Source organism: Zonotrichia albicollis, chromosome 1 (assembly GCF_047830755.1).
Source record: "Zonotrichia albicollis isolate bZonAlb1 chromosome 1, bZonAlb1.hap1, whole genome shotgun sequence".
In the NCBI taxonomy this organism is placed as follows: domain Eukaryota; kingdom Metazoa; phylum Chordata; class Aves; order Passeriformes; family Passerellidae; genus Zonotrichia; species Zonotrichia albicollis.
Genome location: NC_133819.1, coordinates 10,553,079 through 10,573,214, shown reverse-complemented (window position 1 = coordinate 10,573,214; position 20,136 = coordinate 10,553,079). Strand labels below are relative to the sequence as shown.

Here is a 20,136-nt window from a genome sequence, read left to right as displayed (position 1 = left end):
GCAACCCTCAGTGGGAATAGACAGAGACCTCTGAAGTGACCAATACCCTGAAAAACTGAATTCAGGCTTTAATTTTGCAGCTCATCCCAAAGGGAGTCAAAACCTTCTTTGTATGGTACAGATCAGCCATGGGCTCATATCCAGAACAACAAACTGAGCTCACTCACCCCAGCACTCATCATCCCATTGGGATGGATGGATGGATGGATGGATGGATGGATGGATGGATGGATGGATGGATGGATCCCAGCAATATATCTAACAGGGACATGAGGATGATGAAGGTTCCAGTTAGCTCTGTTTGACACTGTGGATGAAGTTCTGAATGTCTCCCTGCTAGAGCAGTACCTACCAAAGGCACTGGACTTCCTCCTGTCTCTTATTTTGTTCCTTTCCATGACCAAATGAAAGTTGGCCAGTTCAGTCATAAACTCCTGGGAATCTGTGGAAGTCAAAGACAAATTCCAGCCAGTTTATAACATTATTAATGAGCAGTTAATTATCTTGGATGGGAGAGCATCTCTACAAAACTGCATCATGGATAAACTCTATGCTGTATAAAAATAGAAAAAAAAAGAGATAAAACTGTGATATTAAAAAAGAGCTTGTTTTCAGTAAAACAGATGCTAAAATATTACAAATACCCTGAGAGACTCAGCAAAGCTACAAGCTGAAAAGGAATCCTGTTTGTTAGAAACGGGCTTTGACACATCTTTCTGAACTGCTTCTTCACCAGCTGCCTTGCCCCATCAGTGGGATGTCTGAGTTGAGCTGTGGTCTCTTAAAGAGTATAGAGCAACCTGTGACCCAGACAAAATAATAATTCCTGCCCAGCACTGAGCCCAGACTGTATTTTTGCTTTTGTTACAGTGCCCCAGGGCATCAGCTCAGCACCAGCCTGGAAACCCACCCAGGAGAGTGGGGATGCTCCATATCCAGACCAAGGCAGGGACATCTCTGCCCTCATCCAGGGGCTGAATCCAACCCTGGGCTAAGTCATCCTGCCCTTATAGGACAGTGTTGGAGGCTTGAGATTGGAGGGCTTAGCAGGATCTCTTTCCAGCCATTTTTACTCAACCCACTGGTTTTATTTGCATGATCTCCATGGTCTGCTGTGGTTTGTATATGTGAAACAGCAGTTGAAACACAACTTGGTCATTTTGCCTGTCTTCTGGGCCTGCCTTAAGGCTGGATGTTGTGACATTTCCATGTTGTCTAAATGAGACTCAACCTCATCAGATCCCAGCTGCATCCAAGAAAGTGCAAGGTCACATCCACTCCCTGCAATGTCCCAGGCACGTGTCACTGAGAGGTTTTATTTCACCACAGCTTACAAGATCTGGTTCTCACTGCAGTTTACCCCAGGCATGTTCACTATTCAGTTTTGTCCCCACCTTGTAGTCTATATTTAGGACTGATTGTTTGTAGGGCTGATTGCTGGGTGTGCCATGGTACATATGCCTCCACCATGAGATGCAGGCAGCTCCAGTCTTCTCATTGTTCCATTGCTAAATCAATAATTCATTTTGCATCAAAATGTCAGAGAGGATTTTGAAAGTCTTACAAAAATGAGCATTTACTCATATTAATAAACTTCCTGATGTCATGGGTGTGTTTCCATGCCTATTCAATGAATAAAGGAGTATGACCTCTCAGGCATGCTGTTAGGAGGCAGATCAAGCTCTAATTTTGGTTTTACCCTTTCCTGATTCTCTCAAGAGTTCCAGAAAGTCACATCTGTACCTGATTCCCTCTGAGCCTGGCTGGAGGCATGTAGAAACAAAGGGAGGGAGCTCAGTGCCAAGGTACAATCTCTCAGTCCACACAGAAGGAAGGAGGGAATGTGGTGGGTTGTTGGGACAATTTGTCCTTTACCCCAGCTACAGGACAGGTTTAACCCTTCAGATACCACAAAGAGCACAAGACATGCTGCTTGACTATAATTTGAAGAGAGAACAAATTATTTTTTTACAACTTTCTCAAAGTCTGAGGAAGCTGAGAATAACTGAGGTTACAAACAGGGGGCAAAGCAATTATGGCTAACTTGCAGTCTCATATTTCCATGGAAGATCAAAGTAACCCATGTACTACAGGAAAAACAAATTCCCAGTGCTGTGTTTCTTACCATTTCTGCAAATGTTGCTCCCTCCTTAGTTTAAAGTAGATTTTTCTACAGAAATTGTTCTTCCAATATCTTATACAAACATACATTTCCATCTCCCATATATACATATTTATAGATATAGATATATTTTTACATATATATGTTCCTTCCAGCTGTATCAGTCCCACCTCCTCTTTTAATATCAATCTTGGTTTATGACCTCAAGTAATTTGCAAGAGGAATACAACTTGGAGTTCTGAGCTTCTAATTTGGTTTTAAGTCCACAAAATAAAATCTTAACTAAAACTTCTTTAAAGGATTGTAGGATTGTCCAGTCATTAAAAAGATGGTGCCTCTTTCTGAGGCACATTTTGCTGGCTGTGAGAGTCACATGTTGTACCAGCATGTGTCTCCTATTCAGATTTATTTGTGATGGATGTTAAGTGAATTTGTTCTAGGAATTAAGTTGGAAAGTGGACAGACCAGCCTTATTGCTTTTAAACTCATAACTCTGACACTGCCTCTCTTTCCTATGTTTGAGCAACTTGAACAACTTTGTTTTAATAATTTATATACAAAACATGTACTGGCATGTCATCATTTTAAGTAGAGTTACATTTTGACAGCAGGGTGGTACAGTGAATGAGGTGAGACAAAAGAAAGAGTCCTTGGTTAGGCTCTAAATATCTGACTAATGCTCAGATTTTATGTCCCCATTTAAATTTCAGTGGCTCAAAGTAACTGAGTGGGTCATTTAATCCTCATAAGAGAGAGCAATTGCATTGCTGTTCTAACCCAGGCTGCAGAGGAGAAAACACCCTGTTGTTTTCAAAGAAAGCAACTGCTGTACCGAGCCAGGCTCCTGGACAATTCATTTAGCGTCAATTTGTGACAGCCCCCAAGATCTGTGCTGCCATGTCTGTGCATTTAATGTCATGGGCCTGGACATAATTGCTTGTCATGAATGTTGCAAAGTCCATTAAGGAGCTCATTGCCTTGAGGGCAGAGCCAGAGCTGCACCTGTGATCCATGTGCCTTTGTCTGCAGAGCCCTGGTGCAGGACTTGCCCACCCTTTGTTCCCTGGCCCATCAGATAGCAGATATGATACATTCCCATCACCTTAGGCAGCTGAGAGATTTGCTCTGATGGCTTGGTGAGGAGTGTGCCCATGTGGTGGGCAGGTGTTTTATGGTTCTTCATCTCTGTTGAAAGAATGGTCACATGCATTGTGCACTCAAAACTCTTCATAATCTGCTCTAAAAAAAGAGACATATTCAAATTATTAGATAGCAAATTTCCTCATTAGTCTTCCCACAGTGTTCACTACCATAATATCTCAGATATAAAGCTAAAACAGGGGGTGTGAACACACTGAGTTTGATGGTGCCTGCCTTTTGACAATGAGCAGATTGAAGATGTTTCCTACCCACAGCCAGTAGCTGGGTTACTCCTGGGTACCTAGAACAGGAGGTACAAACACTAAGGTGAGATAAAGGCGTAATTCGAATTTTTTCCTCAGACTATTTTGCTTTTTGATCCTAAATCTCCTTCAGGAAAAAGTGAGGACTAAGCACTGCAAAAAGAAGATTGTTACATATGTTTTTTTCTTTTCAAAGAGGAAGTAGTTCTCATTATAGCCAGCAACATAATGAATGGAGCATTCACCCAGGATGTAGGTGACAGGTTAAATTCCTTTCTATTACTGTGGAAATGTCCCACTGATTTCATATATATTATCAGTTCTTCTTTGATCCAGTGAATGTGCACAGTGATCAGATTCTGTGCTCTTTGCAGACTGTCCATTTTTCTGGCTTTAACTCCTTCTTCCCATGTAGACTTTGCATCATATCTTGTCTTTGAAAGTAATAATAGTTTCTTTGCCACTACCTTGGTGCTGGGAAGCAGCATTATACTCCAAAATAAATCTGTTCAGGATTCATTTAGACAATGGCTTGTTTAATTTTCTGTTTTATTTAAACAAACAATCTTTTACATATGTAAATTTGCTGTTTGAACCTTTATATATATATGGTCTGTGAGTAATGCCTCAGCATCACACAAGTCCCTGAGTTTGTTTCCCAGCATCTGTCCCTGTTAGAGGCAAGAGGAGATGGCCACTGAGCAGCATCAGAGAAATGAGAGACAATTCCCAGGGCAGCTGCCTGTGGAGAGGAAAGGCAGGGCCTGAGCTGGGGTTTTATTGATTGCAATGCAGACACACACTTTGCTGTGGTGCAGTGCCACTCCAGACTGACATGGGAGAGGTTTCCTGACAGGCTCTGAAGGTCTGGTGGCTTTGTACCCACTGAACATCAGCTCTCTCCCTTTAGTGAGTGGGTAACTGGGCAGCTACAGGGGCAAAACTTAGGGGATTATTTTAGAGGTGAGGGTGTAGAAAGGCTCATGACAATAAAAGCAAATACACACAGGTGGAGGTGGATTTGTTATGAATTTGTATCTTTTTCAGAGGTCAGATTGGCATTCCCCATGCATGACTGCAGTGTGGCACCCACACAGGACACAGAATCACTGCAGGTGAAGCAAAGGAAAAAGCATTCCTGTGGTCAGGAATGACCCACCCCCTGCCACAGATTCACCACTTTCATTCACATTTCACCTCTGTAGATTCTTTCATCCCATGGCAGGGTCAAGGGCTTTTGCTTGATGTGTGAAGCAGCAGGAAACAAGGCTGCTCAGGATTCATCTTGATAAAATTCCTTTTTTTTTTTTCCTTGCTGTAACTTCAATTGCTTGCTGTCTAATTAGCCAGCACACTTAGCAGTGCTCATTCAGATAAAACTGATCTGGGGAAAAGCTGGTGCTTCTTACTCATCATTTGCAACTGTATGAGACTGCAACTGTATCAGATGTCCCTTATGAATATGACTGACAAAGTTTAATAATTAATGTTTAAAAAAAAAAAGAGCTGATGAGGCAAACAATACTCATTTCCTCCAGTGAAAAATCAGCCTTTCTGGTATGAGTTAATTCATAATCATCTTCCTTGAACTGTAACAAAACAAAAACTATTTCTTCCAGTCTTCTATGTAGAAATAGGAAAAGAAATAATTGGCATGTGATGATGGAAATGCAAAGGGTATCTTTAGTTCAACCATGTAGTCTGCTACACTACCACATGTGAAATTCAATATTTTGATTTCAAATGAGAGCACTTACTACATTCCTCATTGTATAAATGATTTTGCAGCCATTGGTAAATAGGATTACATAAAGGCCTGACTCATGGGATGCTGTATTAAAAAGGACAAACTGATGGGGAGCATCCCATTAAAGGCCTCAACATTCCTGCAGACTGAATAAAATTAATCAAGCAATTGCAATCACAAGTTTTCCTAGAATATTTTCCTCATAATACTGAATGACAGACTCCCTTACAGTAGCATGAAAAGAAAAAAATTAAGAGGAAACAAGCCTATTATCCTAAATTGACCCTTAAGTCATGTTTGGCAAAAAAATATTAGGAGGAAGGGAAAATCTTGACTTCCAGGAAAAAAAAAATCCTAACAAATGATTAACTAGAAATGATATGAAGAGTGGTAGACCATAATCTCTGAGACTGGCTCTTTAAAACTGTATATCCCGTTCTCTGCAGGAGTGGTTCAGAAGAAAAACTTTATGCAAAGCTGATACTGCTATTTGTCAAATCCAAGGTTTCAATGGGAAACATTGAAGTATTTGAGTACTATGAAATGAAGAAGAAATGCTATTGTTGCTGTTCCTGCTTGGTCTATTATCTTTTATAATGAAGGAATGATATCCTACTCAAATACACTTTAGTTCAATCCCTGATGAATCAGGAGTCGCTCCCATACTCGCATCAAAGATTCTTGACCATCTGCAGAATGTGAGCTTCATTTTTTAAACAAAATCATTTCTAATCTTTGTGTTTGAAGAGGAAAAAACTTCAGCTTTCAAATATGAACTGAGTGCAGACTGATGCTATTCTCTGTTATGAGCTGAGATAGTAAATCAATAGCAATATGAAAGATGAAATCCCTCCCCATCTCCCACCTTTCCTTTCAGTAGTCTGAAGACTCTGAAGATTGTCTCTGAAGGGTGATTTTACTGTCAATATTGTTACCAATTTATTTTTCTGACAAAGGTTGTGAGGAACATGGAAATTGGACTGAGAGATCCTTCTGGGTCACAGAATTGACCTTCCTGTCATGGCAGCACTACAACATACAGCTGCCTCCAAAAGTGAATAGTGCTACTTTTTAATCTAACTTTGTTTTTTGTTGGCCCACACTATTCCTATTAAAGGCTTCACTGCTTCAGGGTAGCAGGAGCAAAAGAACTATCTTCTGAACCTGTCTTCTAAAACCAAGGCCAGGTGTATTCAAGATCAGCTTAGACCCATTTGAGAGTGTGCCAGCATCACTCTTAGGTGTGAATTGCTCTTCTCCTTTCCCGCGTTATCCCCTCAATGAGTTTAGCAGTGATCACACCCTGCTCTCAGCCCTCACTTGCCAGACCAAACAAGTGAAGGTCTGCAAATCTCCTTGGAGCTGGCCACCACTGCCCTGATCCAGCTGGAACTGTGCAGGCTATTTCAAATGAGACTCACCAGCAATGTAATGGAAGTGCCAATAATATAATCCTGGTTTTGCTGGGGAAAGTCTCCTGAGAATCTTTCCTTTTTTTCTTTTAATTCTGGCAGACTTGAGAAGGGGGAACCAATAAGAGTTATCCAGACTGATGAGGTTATTTAAAACATGCCTGTGGGCACCCAGTTAACAGAGTGCCAACTCTTGATTGCTGAGACAGGACTGGTGAGGCTGAGGTCCCCAGGCATCTCAGAGCCTGGAAAGAAAAAGAGGAACAAGGAGCATTAGTTATTATTTCTTAAGTAATTTTTTTGTAATAAATTTTTTAAGTCCAAATTGTCTTACCATGTTAATTTTTCCCGCCCTGGTGGTGGCACTCTTTGCTTCACAAGAGAAACCAGTAAGAAAAGCCAGGAGCTGCACAGAGCAAGGAGGAGGCTGGTGCATGAAAGGTTCTGGTAAACCTGGCTAGTGGGAGAGGGATCTGACAGCAAGAAATCCATCCTGAGGACACTCCTTGTCACAAGAGTGCCACTGCAGGGTGCCCTGTCAGCCCAGCACTCTGTACCATCCATCTGAATGGTGCCTTGTGACATGGCAATGTACCCACCATGATGTGAGTTTTCAGAAAAGATACATTATAATAAAATGCAAGTAGTGCATTGTGCCTGAAAATGCCCATAGCTGAGTGGGCAGCATAATGACATTAATTCAAGATTCTAAACAATATCACTGCTATTGGTATTGATCTGAACACCCATAATTGATATTAATGGGCTATATGCAGAATTTAGTTACTCCCTTCTAAAATATCACCTTGAAAATTTCCACTGCTGATAAGTGTGGGTGGGTCTCTTTCCAGAACAGGTAATTGAAATGTGGCCAGAGATAAAGGAATGGAAAACAGCAGAGATGGAGACAGAACAGCCATGCAAGTGTCTGTAATAAAAGAGGAGAAGAAAGAAAGGGGATAAAATGTAACTAAAATGGTCTGTACTATGGACTGGCTATGTTTGTATAGAATGGACATGTTTCTTGCTGGGGGTCTCTCAGTTACACAGATATAGGAGAATAATTTGCTTTTGCCATCAGCTTGGCTCAAGAGAAGTGTTCTGGCCCTCTCACTAAGGTGAAGCTTCAGCAGCAGGAAAAGGGCCAAGAAGATTTTGTGCCTTGAGCCACACAGACCCAAAAGTGCCAAACCTGCTTTGGTTGGTGGGCAGAAACATCGCTGAGGGGAGCAGTCCCAAGCTGCACTGCTTGGAGCACCCAGCCACCACTAGAGAGAGCACTCCAGACCTTGTCTCAGGCAGCACAGAGCTTGCACTCAGGTGCTGAGGTGAGAATTTCACTTGTGATGCACACAGACCTGCTCCACCAGTGAAGGGTTCACTCTGACCCATGTGTAAAGCATGGCTGGGATGGGCTGGTGGGGATGCAATTCCAGCTCCCTCGGGGCCAAGTCCATAATGACACCTTAGCCTGAATTTAAAAGCACTTCAATAAATCTTCCATCTTTAGGAATTCTAGGTTAGGCTGAAACCACAAGTTGTGTGGTTTGATCACTGAGACTGAGCACTCAGGACTTCTATCCCAGTGTTTCATATTGGTCTAGGCACAGATAGCAGCACCAAGCCCTGATCCTGGGGAAATGAGTGCTGTAAGCCAAGCTTAAGCAAAGAAATATTTCCACTGCAGTATCTTTCCCAGCTTTATGATGAAGAAAATTCACATGCTTTCTTCCCCAGATTTTCCCCAGTTGCTTTTTGCACACCCTTTTTCTGACAGGATAATTATTTTCTCCAGCTGTGCTAGCTTGAAACTATAATTGCAAAGCTCAGCTTCCAGTGTCTCCAGTATACCTGCAATCCATAACTATCAATCCTATTGAGGACTACATGGGAAACCAAGGGTTTGCTGCTGTCATAAGCATCCCAGAATGTCTCATAGATACATAGCATTCTGAAAAATTTCCTGGTAGCCTGTAATCTTCAAGAATCCCATAGCAAAAACAAGTCATGTAACCAGAAACACTAAGGAAAGATGCATGTTACCTGAATATAATTCCAATGTCCTCTGAACTAATTGTTTGAAATGCTTGAAAGAAATCTGATGGGGTGTAAGGGTTGTGGGGTTTTCTCACTGCCCAGGAAACACAGTCCAGCTTTCACTGGGCTTTGCATGTTAATTCTGTGCAGTATCACAGATAATTCTCAGACACTTCTTGCTGTGTGGGTAGGACTAATGCAAGATGGTGCTGATGCAAATATAGCTTGCTTGCTGAAAGTGAGTTGGAAAATTGTTTCACATGTTCACTAAGCTACACCCCGTGAGGCACATTTCAAAATGCATTCAGAAGTGGATGTTATTTCTGTGCAATTTACACAAAAATTACAATCCAGGTTTCATAGAGGCAGCAAAAGATGTACCTACCAGAATGGAGAGAGCATAGGTTAAAGACAAAGAATTGAATTTCCCAGATTAATGAGTCATCACAGACCACCTGAGCCACTGCCCCTCACCATGGACATGTCCTTCCCCTCTGGCAAATGTGAAGTAAAGCACTGAGCAGAACTGATGTGCAGGCTGGCAGGAGTGGCCATGTTCTCCCTGACACTGGCCCAGTTATGTCCAGCACTGTGGCCAAGCAGGAGTCACATCCTTCTCTGCAGGGTGGACACTCTCCATTTTTCTGGTTCAGGCTCAGGAAGATCAGGTGTTACCAGCACCTTCCATCTTTGCGAGAGAAAGGAGCACCTGGCACTGTGCACTTGGGAGCTGCCAGCCCCTGAGCTGCTGCTTTGTTGAGTGGATCTCCAAAGGTCTTTAAAAGTTGCTTTCATCTGTAGTGGTGCTGAACACAGGATCTTGTTGTGGATCTAATGGGATCCAGAAAAGCTCAGCATTGCTGAAACCAGGCTGCTTAAATCTGTTGGCATTAAATATACTCAAGACTTTTTTTTTTTTTGTAATAATTACCTAAGGTGTTGAGTCAGCATTTTAATGTCAGGGGTAATAGCAAAGCTTTGTCTGCAGTGAACCAGTTACCCTTTTCATGAAGTGATTAAGGCAAAATATAATCACAGTCAGGGTACACTGTTCCTTAGTTACACATGCAGTGCTGGGTGTCTCAAGAGCCGTCATCACCTTTTCACTGGACAATACAGGGATTTTTGTGCTCCAAAGAAAGGTGTGTAACTTACTAGCTGGGTGCTCCTGTGCATTCAGAAATAACCTGGAGTACCAGCAAACCCGGATGCTGAAGAACACTCAAGTTTCAGAACTTATTCCCTGACCTTTTGCATATTTCTGAGCATGGCTTTAATTTTTGTATGAAAAAAAGCCTTATTTAATAATAGTCTACATCCACTTTTTGCAAGAGGCATGGCTGAGTACCAAGTAAACTCTGTGTTAAAGTTTGTGGTGAGTTCCATTCCATATTCTCATTTTAACCATTGTGGCATCCTCATTTCCTGACCCTGTACCTCCTGTGCTATCTCCCAACATGAGCTGCACTGTGTATGATTTCATTTGCACTCATTAAAGACAGAAGCCATCTCACTACGTATCTGAAAGATAATTCTGCATTGAAAACTGCTTTCTATCTTTCTGAGGTAATTTCTACTTGAGCTATCTAAGTCTTGATTAATGTACATGTATATCTGATGTGAGAGCTGTGTCAAGTATTCTTCTCTGTGGCCTTTTACAACATGATTTGACTACAAAATGTATTTGAATATTCATATGAGTACTAGAAAGCCTATTAATGGCTACAGTTTGGGAACATTTTAAACCAAAGAGATGAAGGTCAGATTGGATGGGGATGAATAACTTGATTTAGTGGAAGGTGTCCCTGCCCATGTGCTAGATGATCTTTAAGGTGCCTTCCAACAAAAATAATTCAATACAGGATTTTTCCACACAGCTTTTACTCATGTATCAACCTTTTTGGCAGAATATAATCTTCTAGGTTTTTGACTGTAAGTGACCTACAATGAGAAAAAAACCTTAAGTTCCTTATTTTTCAGTTGTTTTTTTTTTTTTTTTTTTAAATAAATGTGACTTGTCTTTATTCCTTTCTGCTGAATTTGGCAGAGGAGTAAAAGACACTGGAGTGCTGCAGACTTTGTGGAAATGGATGGGGGCAGAGGAAGGAGATTGCTGTCCCAGAAAGGGCTATGGGTCAAGTCTGGGTGCACAGAGGTGCAGGGCTTTACTGTGGGGACTGGACTCTGAGGAGGAACAGGGCTGAAGCCCCCACTCCTTCATTACAGTTTGAAGGAAGTGAAAAGCTGCCTCTCTCTTGCCCTCCATCAGGGAAAGCCAAATGTAACAATTCTGATCTATATTTAGCAGAGAAAGACAGAGTAAAAAAACATTGTACATTTTTTATCTTGTATTTGAACAAAAAAGACACAAATACAAACCAAGTAAAGTAGTCCTTTAGTAATCTCTCCACAACCAATGTAACTCCAGTTGAAAGCAGGAGGTATGCATTTTGTCTCCCTAAGAAAAACTCAGGCTCTTAATACACTACCAATTAGAATTAGCATTATGTATGGATTGTTTTAATGGTTTATTGACATGCTGGTGAACTAAGTACTTTGCTTTATTAGTATCATTTAAGTCTGTATTAGAAAAGCCATTATGGAATTTCATTCCTAACAGCAACAATAATAACAATCCAGATTTTTGAAGGAAAGGCAAAACTAGTTATCTGTCAATTCCACAGTACAACCACAGAACAAGCAATGATCCTAAAAGCATATGAAATCCTGAGTTGATCATAGAACTGATATCAGAATATCTCAAGAGTTTCTAAATTCCACTTTGTTCACAGGGGTAATTTAACCTTTATGTGACATCCCTAAAATAATCAATCATATCTGCATTACACAGAGCATTTTTTCCTGATGTATGCCTTTCCATGAACTTACCCATCACCATTGTGCCCCAGAATTACCTTTCCACTAAAGTGCAAGTAGCTTCCAACAAAAAATTTGTCCATGAGTGGTTACACTGTAACATACAAAAAAACCTGAAGGTTATTTCTTTGAAAAGTATCCATTACATCCAATAACAGTGATTGATTTTGCAACATCTATTTTATGCTTTCAAGCTACATGAAAAGAATGCTTTTCCTGTGGCATTTAAAAACCAGACAACAGGGGGTGGGGTTACCCCCCTTTCTGTAGCAGAAATAAACATGAAAGGGACAAAATGAATGTATCAAATTCATATAAATTGCATTTTCATCTTGAAAATACATTCAAGCAAGATATCAACTGACTACTCTGGCTAAAGAAATAATAATGTCCTCTTCCCTTGTGTGTGTGAGGTAGTCATATAATGAGTATTTTCAAATGAAATCCCAGAAAACATTACAAGAAGATCTGGAGTTAACTCACCCGTCCTGAATCAACATCACAGCTCAGAGAGGGGTGAAATCTTGAAAACACTGTGAATCAAATTCTTTCCTGCAATACAAACTGTTTTATTAGTTTTATTTCCAGAGGAACTGCACATAAGAAAACCAAGGACACAAGTTAACTCAATGGGAAGAAGTTTTTCTTAACAATAACAAAAAATTATAAAGCATCAGTGCATTTAACAAACTTTCTGTACAAAGAAGGCTGAGGAAAAGGAAGTTATTGCTTGAAATCATCCTTTGGGCAGAATTACATCTGAATAAATTATTTCAATAGTTCATGATACTAAGTCTTCTCTATTACAGGCAGTCACACCAATTTAACTGGTGTGACCATTCTGACTTTGGATTAATGGCACTTTTACTTCATCTTTTTTTGATTTGTTCCCAACTGATGCAAGTTAACTGACATAACTTTTGTTTAATTTGAAACAAAAGTGATTTGGATAGTTTTTAAGTAAAACTGCTTAGAAGCAATCTGTAATCTATTCCCTTGTGATCTGAAGGCCTCACATCAAAATTAAGATGTTCATATACAGGCTTGTACCAAAAATATACAAAGGTTTGAATTTCATCCCATCTATTTTTTCCCTTCATTAGTACCCAGACAAAGCCAAGGTCAGGTACTCACTTGCTTCCAGAGGTTCAGCACTTCATACTTTATCTGATAACACTGCAAGGCAAGGCAAGGTCCTCCTCTTGCCTCTGAAGTGATGTAGGAGAGGCTTTAAAGGTCAGTAAACAGATCAGCTAAAAATCAGACCGAGACACAGTAGAAATAGAGCAAGAAAAGAGAATGAAGCAAGATCAAAGTGTGTGATTTAAACCTGTTTTTGTGATGCAGAACTGCCCTGTTTGGAGAATACTAACCTCTCCTTCTTTCTCCAAAAGGCAAGATTTAAATCCCAGAAAGTGAAAACCTATCCCTCTTAATTGTGGTAAAGGGCATTTTTGTAAAATCTCAAGGACAGTCTTAAAACCAGAAGGAAACACTGGAAACATTTTAATGCATAAAAATTGTCTCAGTTCTTAAGTAAAATTGCTTCCTTATATTGCTAAAAAAATGTTTAATGTTAGATTACCATGGTACCTGTGGAAGTCCTGGCATTCCCTGGAGAAACACACAAGTGCTGTTAAGTAAGTGGTCCTCACAACACCTGATGATGTAAGTAAATATAATTATCTTTCTACACAGCTAGATGTTACCCTGTTCTCGGGATGATAACCCCAAAGAATTAAATTAAATTATTTCACTGTTAACTCCAATGCCTCTGGAAGCCAACAGACAGGTGTCTGTACTCAAAAGCATTAAGAAGATGAAGAAAGAATTAATATTAAACTTTGGAACTGAAGTTCCCAGCTGTCAATCCTGACCCAAATTTCCTGGACTATTTAAAACACAAATGTAATAGCTTGTCACCAAAAGTTAAAGAGTATCAAGATGATTAATCTGAGCTGCTGACATGGGGTTGTGGGCCAGTGATGTGGTGTTTGTGGACTTTCGTATTTCCTGGTAAGAATAGCTCCCAGGGCCAGGGAGAAGAGGGGGCAGGAAGCACTGTCTGCTGTTATTAAAATGGTCCACTGAGCTCATGCCTTTAAGGAGGCTCAGCCAAATAAATAGTCAAACATTAACCTTTTCAGCTTAGAAAGGAAAGAAAAAAAAACCCATGCACAATGAAAATCAGGACTGTGGTGAGCCATGTCCTGTCTGCCGCCCTGGTCCTGCCCAGGGGTTTGGTCCCCCTCTCCTGCCAAATGTGGCTCCTCACCATGGGGTGCATTTGTTCACATACTGGGGACACCCAGCCCTGGTTTTTCATTTGAGAAATACATATTAATTAATAGAATCAGAGCCATTTAGCTTAGAAAAGACCTTTAAGTTCATCAAGTTCAACCATAATTCATTAATCAGCTGCCTAAGCAAGGTGAGGACTAAATCAGTGACGTAAACCTTTGCAGAGAGCACACAGAAATGAAAATAACTGCTGGTTTATCCTGTTTCCAGAACTGAACACGACTTCCATGCAATTATTTAACAAAAAATTGACATAAATTCATGAGTAAGAAATTCCTCTTCTGTGCCTCCCTGAGGCAGTGATAAATCATGCACCTTAAATAGCAAGAGGGAATGTGGTTGGAGTCTTTGCCTGCAGAACCAGGTTAGTGCAAAATCCTGGGTTTTGCACTCATGAATCAAATAAGGAAATGCCATACAAGGGAGAAAACTTCTAGCCTGTTTCATTAATGTCCATGTAAACCACAAACATTTCCCATTTAAATTCTGGCAGGATTTTTTTTTTTTTTTGCAAATGGCCAGTGAGAATTTTTTTTTCAGAGTAAAGCTTTAAAAGACAATAGGAAGCCAGATTTTCCAGAACAAGTATTTCTGTGAAGGAGCTTGAGTACAGTTCTCTGCAAAAGTTCTCCAGGTCTTCAGCCCATACAGAAGCTGGTACTGCAAACTTGAGTACAGAGAAACATTGAAGACATGTGTCAGAACCTCGTGGTAATGTCAGAAGGAAGAAGTGGCTCCTTATAAAGAAAAATAAACGTGGGAGTATCAAGACAGGATCAAGTTAGACAATTTTCTCAAAAAAGAGAGAAAAATTAGCTTGCCTATGGCAATTGCTCACAGGTGAAGAGCCTGGCTGGAAGGAAACAAGGGTTGCTGGACAGCTGGGAGGAATGAGGATTGACTGCCCAGAGGGCATCCCTGAGGTTGGACTGGGTTTGCTGGAGGCTGACCAAAATGCGTGCTTTCTTTTAGAGAACAAGTATCCAGAACCAGCAGAGCCAGCACTGAGGTGCACAGACTGGAAGGTGATAAAGAGCTAAGACTGAGGACTAGTAATTTGGGTTTAGTTGAGTTACATTCTTACATGGATTGTGATGGTGAAAGTGATGATGACAGCAGAATTTTCTCAAATGTAAAATTACTGCCTCAGAAATGCAAAAGCTTTCTACTCCCAGAAAGAAAGCAGAAATCAGTTGATGCAGGTAAGCAGTGAGATCAGTAATTGTCATATGTTTACTGCCATTTGTGCAAAATTGCTAATGGTAGATGTCAAGTGTAAGACAGTATGTAATTGGAGCAGATTGTAAAGATAATTATAGCACACTTCTCAGACTACAATTCAAGCTTTTTTGGTTTTTTTTCTGGTTGCCAAGTAAGAAAAGGTTGAAAATGAAAAGGTGGTGCTGCAGACATTGTGAAAGTGTATATTAGATGGGCACCATTTTTGCTTCCAAAAATTACTGATAATTCAGGTTCTGCATCTTGTTGGCATAAATGCTCTAACATAACAAACTAGCTCCCATGTCAGCTGGGAAAACAAATAAGAAAAAATTTACTCCTCTCAGAGTGTATTTTTTCTATGACCACTTAATATTTAAGTCACAGAGATACTGAAATTCTTTGGATGTACATCTGTCACTCTGCACTAACAAAGAGGAACTTTTCATCCTGATTTTTATCAAGAAAGCATGAAACTCTCCTAGGACTACCCAAAATATCAAAAACATTCAAAAAGTGGAATGTTTTGAATTTTTAGAATGCACCATCACTACAGATGGTAATCTTTAACTTTGTGTGACAATAATAAAACTGAAATGGATTTAATCTATCCCAGGTGGTAGAAATTGGGCAAAATGGTCAATGGTTTAAACATCCTTTTATTTCTAATAGAAAAATAAATATTTTTCCTCATTTTCTGAATAATTTTACATTTCTAGGGATATTTGTTGTTGACTGCTGTGAATCCATACAAATATTAAGGCATGTTCAAATAGGAGTTTATCCATGTCAGCAGAAAAAAATCTCAAGATGTGTTCTGGTCATTGAAAGTTATTTTTATGCATTAATTGAACATTAATCTGTTGTAATTTTCATGTTCTTTAGATAAGGTAAAAATGGTCAGCTCAGAGAGGCATATTAAATAACATAATATCACTCATATTAGTTTTACAATGTTAAAATAGTTTTGTATGACATCTTAAAGCACCGATCTGCCTTTCTCTTGCTAAAAAATATGATATTATGAATTTACTGGAGGGCAAGCTATTAAAAAATTCTAGTTCATTTTTCATCCATTAATGCTTTCCTTAAAAAACTTTACAGAAAAACCCCACAAAAATGTAGAGGAATTTACTCCAGGAAATTTGCTCTCCTATACTTAACTTCACATTTCTACTTCAGTAGATTAAAAAAATTCACTAAGAAGTTTAAAAAATTTTGTTGAAGAAAAGCTGATGACTTTTCCCAAAACTGTAAGCATCACTCTTGCCTCAAACCTTGATGAGATGGTGAGGGTGTGTTTGGATCTTTTACTGTATTACAGAATATTCTTACAGAATATCATGACATTTCCTATCTCCAGATTCCAGTACCTCCAAATTCTCTGAACTTGTGAAATGTGTTATCAATTCCAACCTCAAACAGAGCAGTGGGGAGGATCTTTATTTTGTGTAAACAGGTTTTGCCAGACTGCAGGAGCCTAATAAACACATCTTATGTGGGACTAACTTTAAAACCAAAGTTAATTTAAACTGTGCCAAGGAAAGCTTTTTATTAGATTTTTGCTTTTAATAAAAAGAAGGATGTATGAAAATCATTAAAATGCACAAAATACCATTGTAAAAAATACCTTAAATGTATAATAATCAAATAGCTCCTTTAAGAACAATAGAAATATGACACAGAGAGAGAACTATCTAATATATTAAGGGAAAATATATCTCCCAAGGTTTCCTTTTCCTTCATTTTTCTGTGCAGTACCTCACATTTAGCCAAGAAAATTCCCTTTTATGCATCTTAGCTCAAATCCAGTTTCATCAGCATGTGAGCTAATATGCCAAACTATGTGCAGAAAGAGCTCAGGCATGAATTCGTGTTCCCTGCTGCCAGCTGTGCTATGAGGCCAGTAAGCTCTGGCACAGGGACAGGAGGAGAAAGGAACTCCACAGTTCCCCCACCACCAGAGCTCATCTGCAGTGGTGGAAAGGAAGAAAATGACTGAAATTCATGAAGTTTCCTTTCAGCTGTCCAGGATTTGCTGCACACTTTCCTGTACACTGAGGTAGATCACTCTATCCATGGTATTAATTTGGCTTTCCTGGGATTCACTTTCATAAACCACAGTGAGTTAAGAGAGGGACATCCAAATTATTTCAAAGTATTGAGACAGAGAATCAAATGCCCAGATATGCAGCAATTGACATCTGCCATGTGCCCACTGTAATTAAACAAATTTCAGGTGTCTAAACAGTTTGGAGAAATGGAATACAGTGCTTGCTCAGGTGGCACAACAGAGAATGAAAATCATGTGTGAGAAAGGATGATGTGGCTTCCCTTCCCCTTCCTTTTCTCCTTGCCTTCCCTTCCTTTTCCCCTTCCCTTCCCTTCCCTTCCCTTCCCTTCCCTTCCCTTCCCTTCCCTTCCCTTCCCTTCCCTTCCCTTCCCTTCCCTTCCCTTCCCTTCCCTTCCCTTCCCTTCCCTTCCCTTCCCTTCCCTTCCCTTCCCTTCCCTTCCCTTCCCTTCCCTTCCCTTCCCTTCCCTGTCCCCTTCTGCTTCCCCAAGACAGAAATTAGAAGATGTGATTGGATTGAAATTTTAAGCATGAAAAGAAATTAGAACCAACCTGGAAATAATTATAGAACCCTTTGCATGCCATTCATGGGAAACTTGATTAATTTATCTAACTAATGAATTCTTTTGCTATTTACAGTCAGCATCAGGGAGCCATCCAGACACATATGTGGTAGATACAGCAAAAGAATAATGCATTTCATGATCTGTTTGTGAGACATGAGCAGACAGATGCAAATAGATGGAATGAAAGTGGAGAGGTGAAGGGGAACAAATAAATTGACTTCAACAGCAAAAAAAGGAAAGTAATACATCTTTGCATAAGCGATGCCAGACAAGCATGTTCATCCCATCCCACAGTAGGATTATTTCCTACAGCATATTCATGATTGCTTTGTCTACTCTGGTTTTAATGTTTCAAATTATGGGGATTCCACCATTTCCTTTGAGAGCCTCCTCTGAAGTCTAATGCTGCTCATCCCCTGGAAGCTTTCCCTGATATGTGTTTCAGCTGCTGTTCCTATTTCCATTACATTACTCAGTTAGATCCTCTTTACCCTGCTTTCCTCCCAGCTTCAACTTCCCTGGTGCTTCTGCCTTTCAAATCATCATGGGCAGCTGTTTGGGCCATCTCTGCTGTTGTTTCACAAACTGAGTAAGCATTTCTGTAATCTCTCCTTATAACCCAGTCCCTCCAGGCAGATGATTATTTTGGTTGGTTTTTTTTTAATGCCTCCTGCTTTTGACTCTTTTTTTGCTACATTGACCAAATTCCCACTCCCCCCTCTCCCAGACAGAAGAGAAGCTGATCTGTTCATTCACAGACACAGTCCTCTTGTTTTTGCTAAGGTGTGCAGGAGACACACATATTTTAGGTGCTTTAAGTTAACAGTGTCTCTACACAAGAGCTTTTCCTTTCCCTAAATATTTTTAGTGCCTTGTCCTTTTCCTAAAGTTGACATATACTGACACACTGATATACTGTGAATGTTCTCTGGCATAGACCTGGCCTTGGGCTAAATCCCTGCAAATGTGGATACATCTTCTGCTGTGAGAGAGCTGGGAAAAAGATTTTTACATAAGCAAGGTGAGTTCTGTGTGGTCCTTCAGAGGTTTCACTCAGGTACCAATACCATAAGGTGATCCACAGTCAACAGTAGGATTTGGCTGCTACACATGTACTCTTAAGTAAAAATACACTTCTTTCTGACCTAATTAATCAGTGCATCCAAAATGCAAACAGTATCCTGCTCTTCTTGGAGTCTAGAACTTTCCCAAGTCACAACCTCTTATCTATAAACCTAAAAGGATCTATGAATAAAGACCAGCAAGTCAAAAGTCCTGACTTGCTTCTTTTTCATTGCAATTTCAGTGTTTCATCAAAATTATTGTGCAAGTTTATATGCTTGAGATTTCCTTCCTGGAGACTGGGCTCTGACACTTTGCATAAATAAGAAATGTCTCCTCTAGAGACAGCCCAAGGGGAATCAGTGGGCTTTCCAGAGGAGGCTGCCATGGCCCCATGCATGTCCCCATGTTGGAGCTGTCAGAGCCCCATGTCAAGGCTCCCACAGCTCTCACCTCTGCCTGCACCAGCCCCAGGTGATGGGATGGCCCTGCCTGCCCAGGGGGCCCTTCAGACCCCAAAGGCTCTCCACAGGAGCCAAGACCAAGGACATCATCCTGACTGACTGTTTGCTGAATTCAGCCATTTCCACTTCTGCTGGGTGGCATCCAAGCCCAAGTGATCACTCTTCCTTTCAAAGCACCCAACAGCTCGAACCCTGGGCTTGTCATGGAAGAGTCAAGAAAATTCAGTCACAACGTGAATGTTCAACCACTTCTCTTTAGGTCCCTTTGTACAACTTCCTGAAAGGAAAAATTTGGAAAGTGGTGTAAAGAGCAGCAGTACAGAGTCTGTAACGATCAGGGAACAAGTTAAATACTCGTATCAGCACTGGGGAAGTTGCAACTCAGAGATGCACACTGGTGAAGGCAGCAGGACCACCACAAAGCCTTCCCTTGCCTCCCTGCTGGCTGCCTCCATCACACGTGAAAAAGCCACTCCTGCAGTGTGTGATTCTCTCAGCCTATTTCATCCCACTGCACACAATAAACAAACAAAACTCAGATTCTCAGGTAGGAACCCTGGAGCATATTTGGATTTAATTGCTTTTCTTTGTTTAGATCTGGATGTAATGAACAAGAAAAACCTGGATATTTTTTTGAATGTCTGTATTTGAAACATGCAGTGTTCAACTAAAGGTAAAAATTCTTACTCCTGGCCAGCACAGTTCTGGAGAAGAGGCATTTGTATGGCCCTAAATAATGTGTGTCACCATGCTGCTGAAAGCAATGGCCCTTCTCAAAGGAGCCTGACCAGGTGGGTTTCCTCCTCACTGCATTGAAGAGAAACCCACCAGAGGTTACAAGAAAACAACATATATG

General features: G+C 40.4%; 1 long non-coding RNA gene across 2 annotated transcripts; it reads right to left on the bottom strand.

The window, feature by feature from the left end:
* Positions 1-2,631: 2,631 nt before the first annotated feature.
* LOC113459986 (uncharacterized) lies at positions 2,632-17,450 on the bottom strand. Of its 2 annotated transcripts, none has more exons than XR_012583158.1 (4): positions 12,082-17,450; positions 11,637-11,692; positions 6,694-6,929; positions 2,632-3,361 (listed from the first exon to the last, which is right to left on the bottom strand). It is a non-coding gene; the product is annotated as an uncharacterized LOC113459986 (long non-coding RNA). The 2 variants fall into 2 exon arrangements; XR_003381611.2 differs by lacking the exon at positions 2,632-3,361 and adding an exon at positions 3,900-4,267.
* Between the last annotated feature and the right edge of the window lie 2,686 nt (positions 17,451-20,136).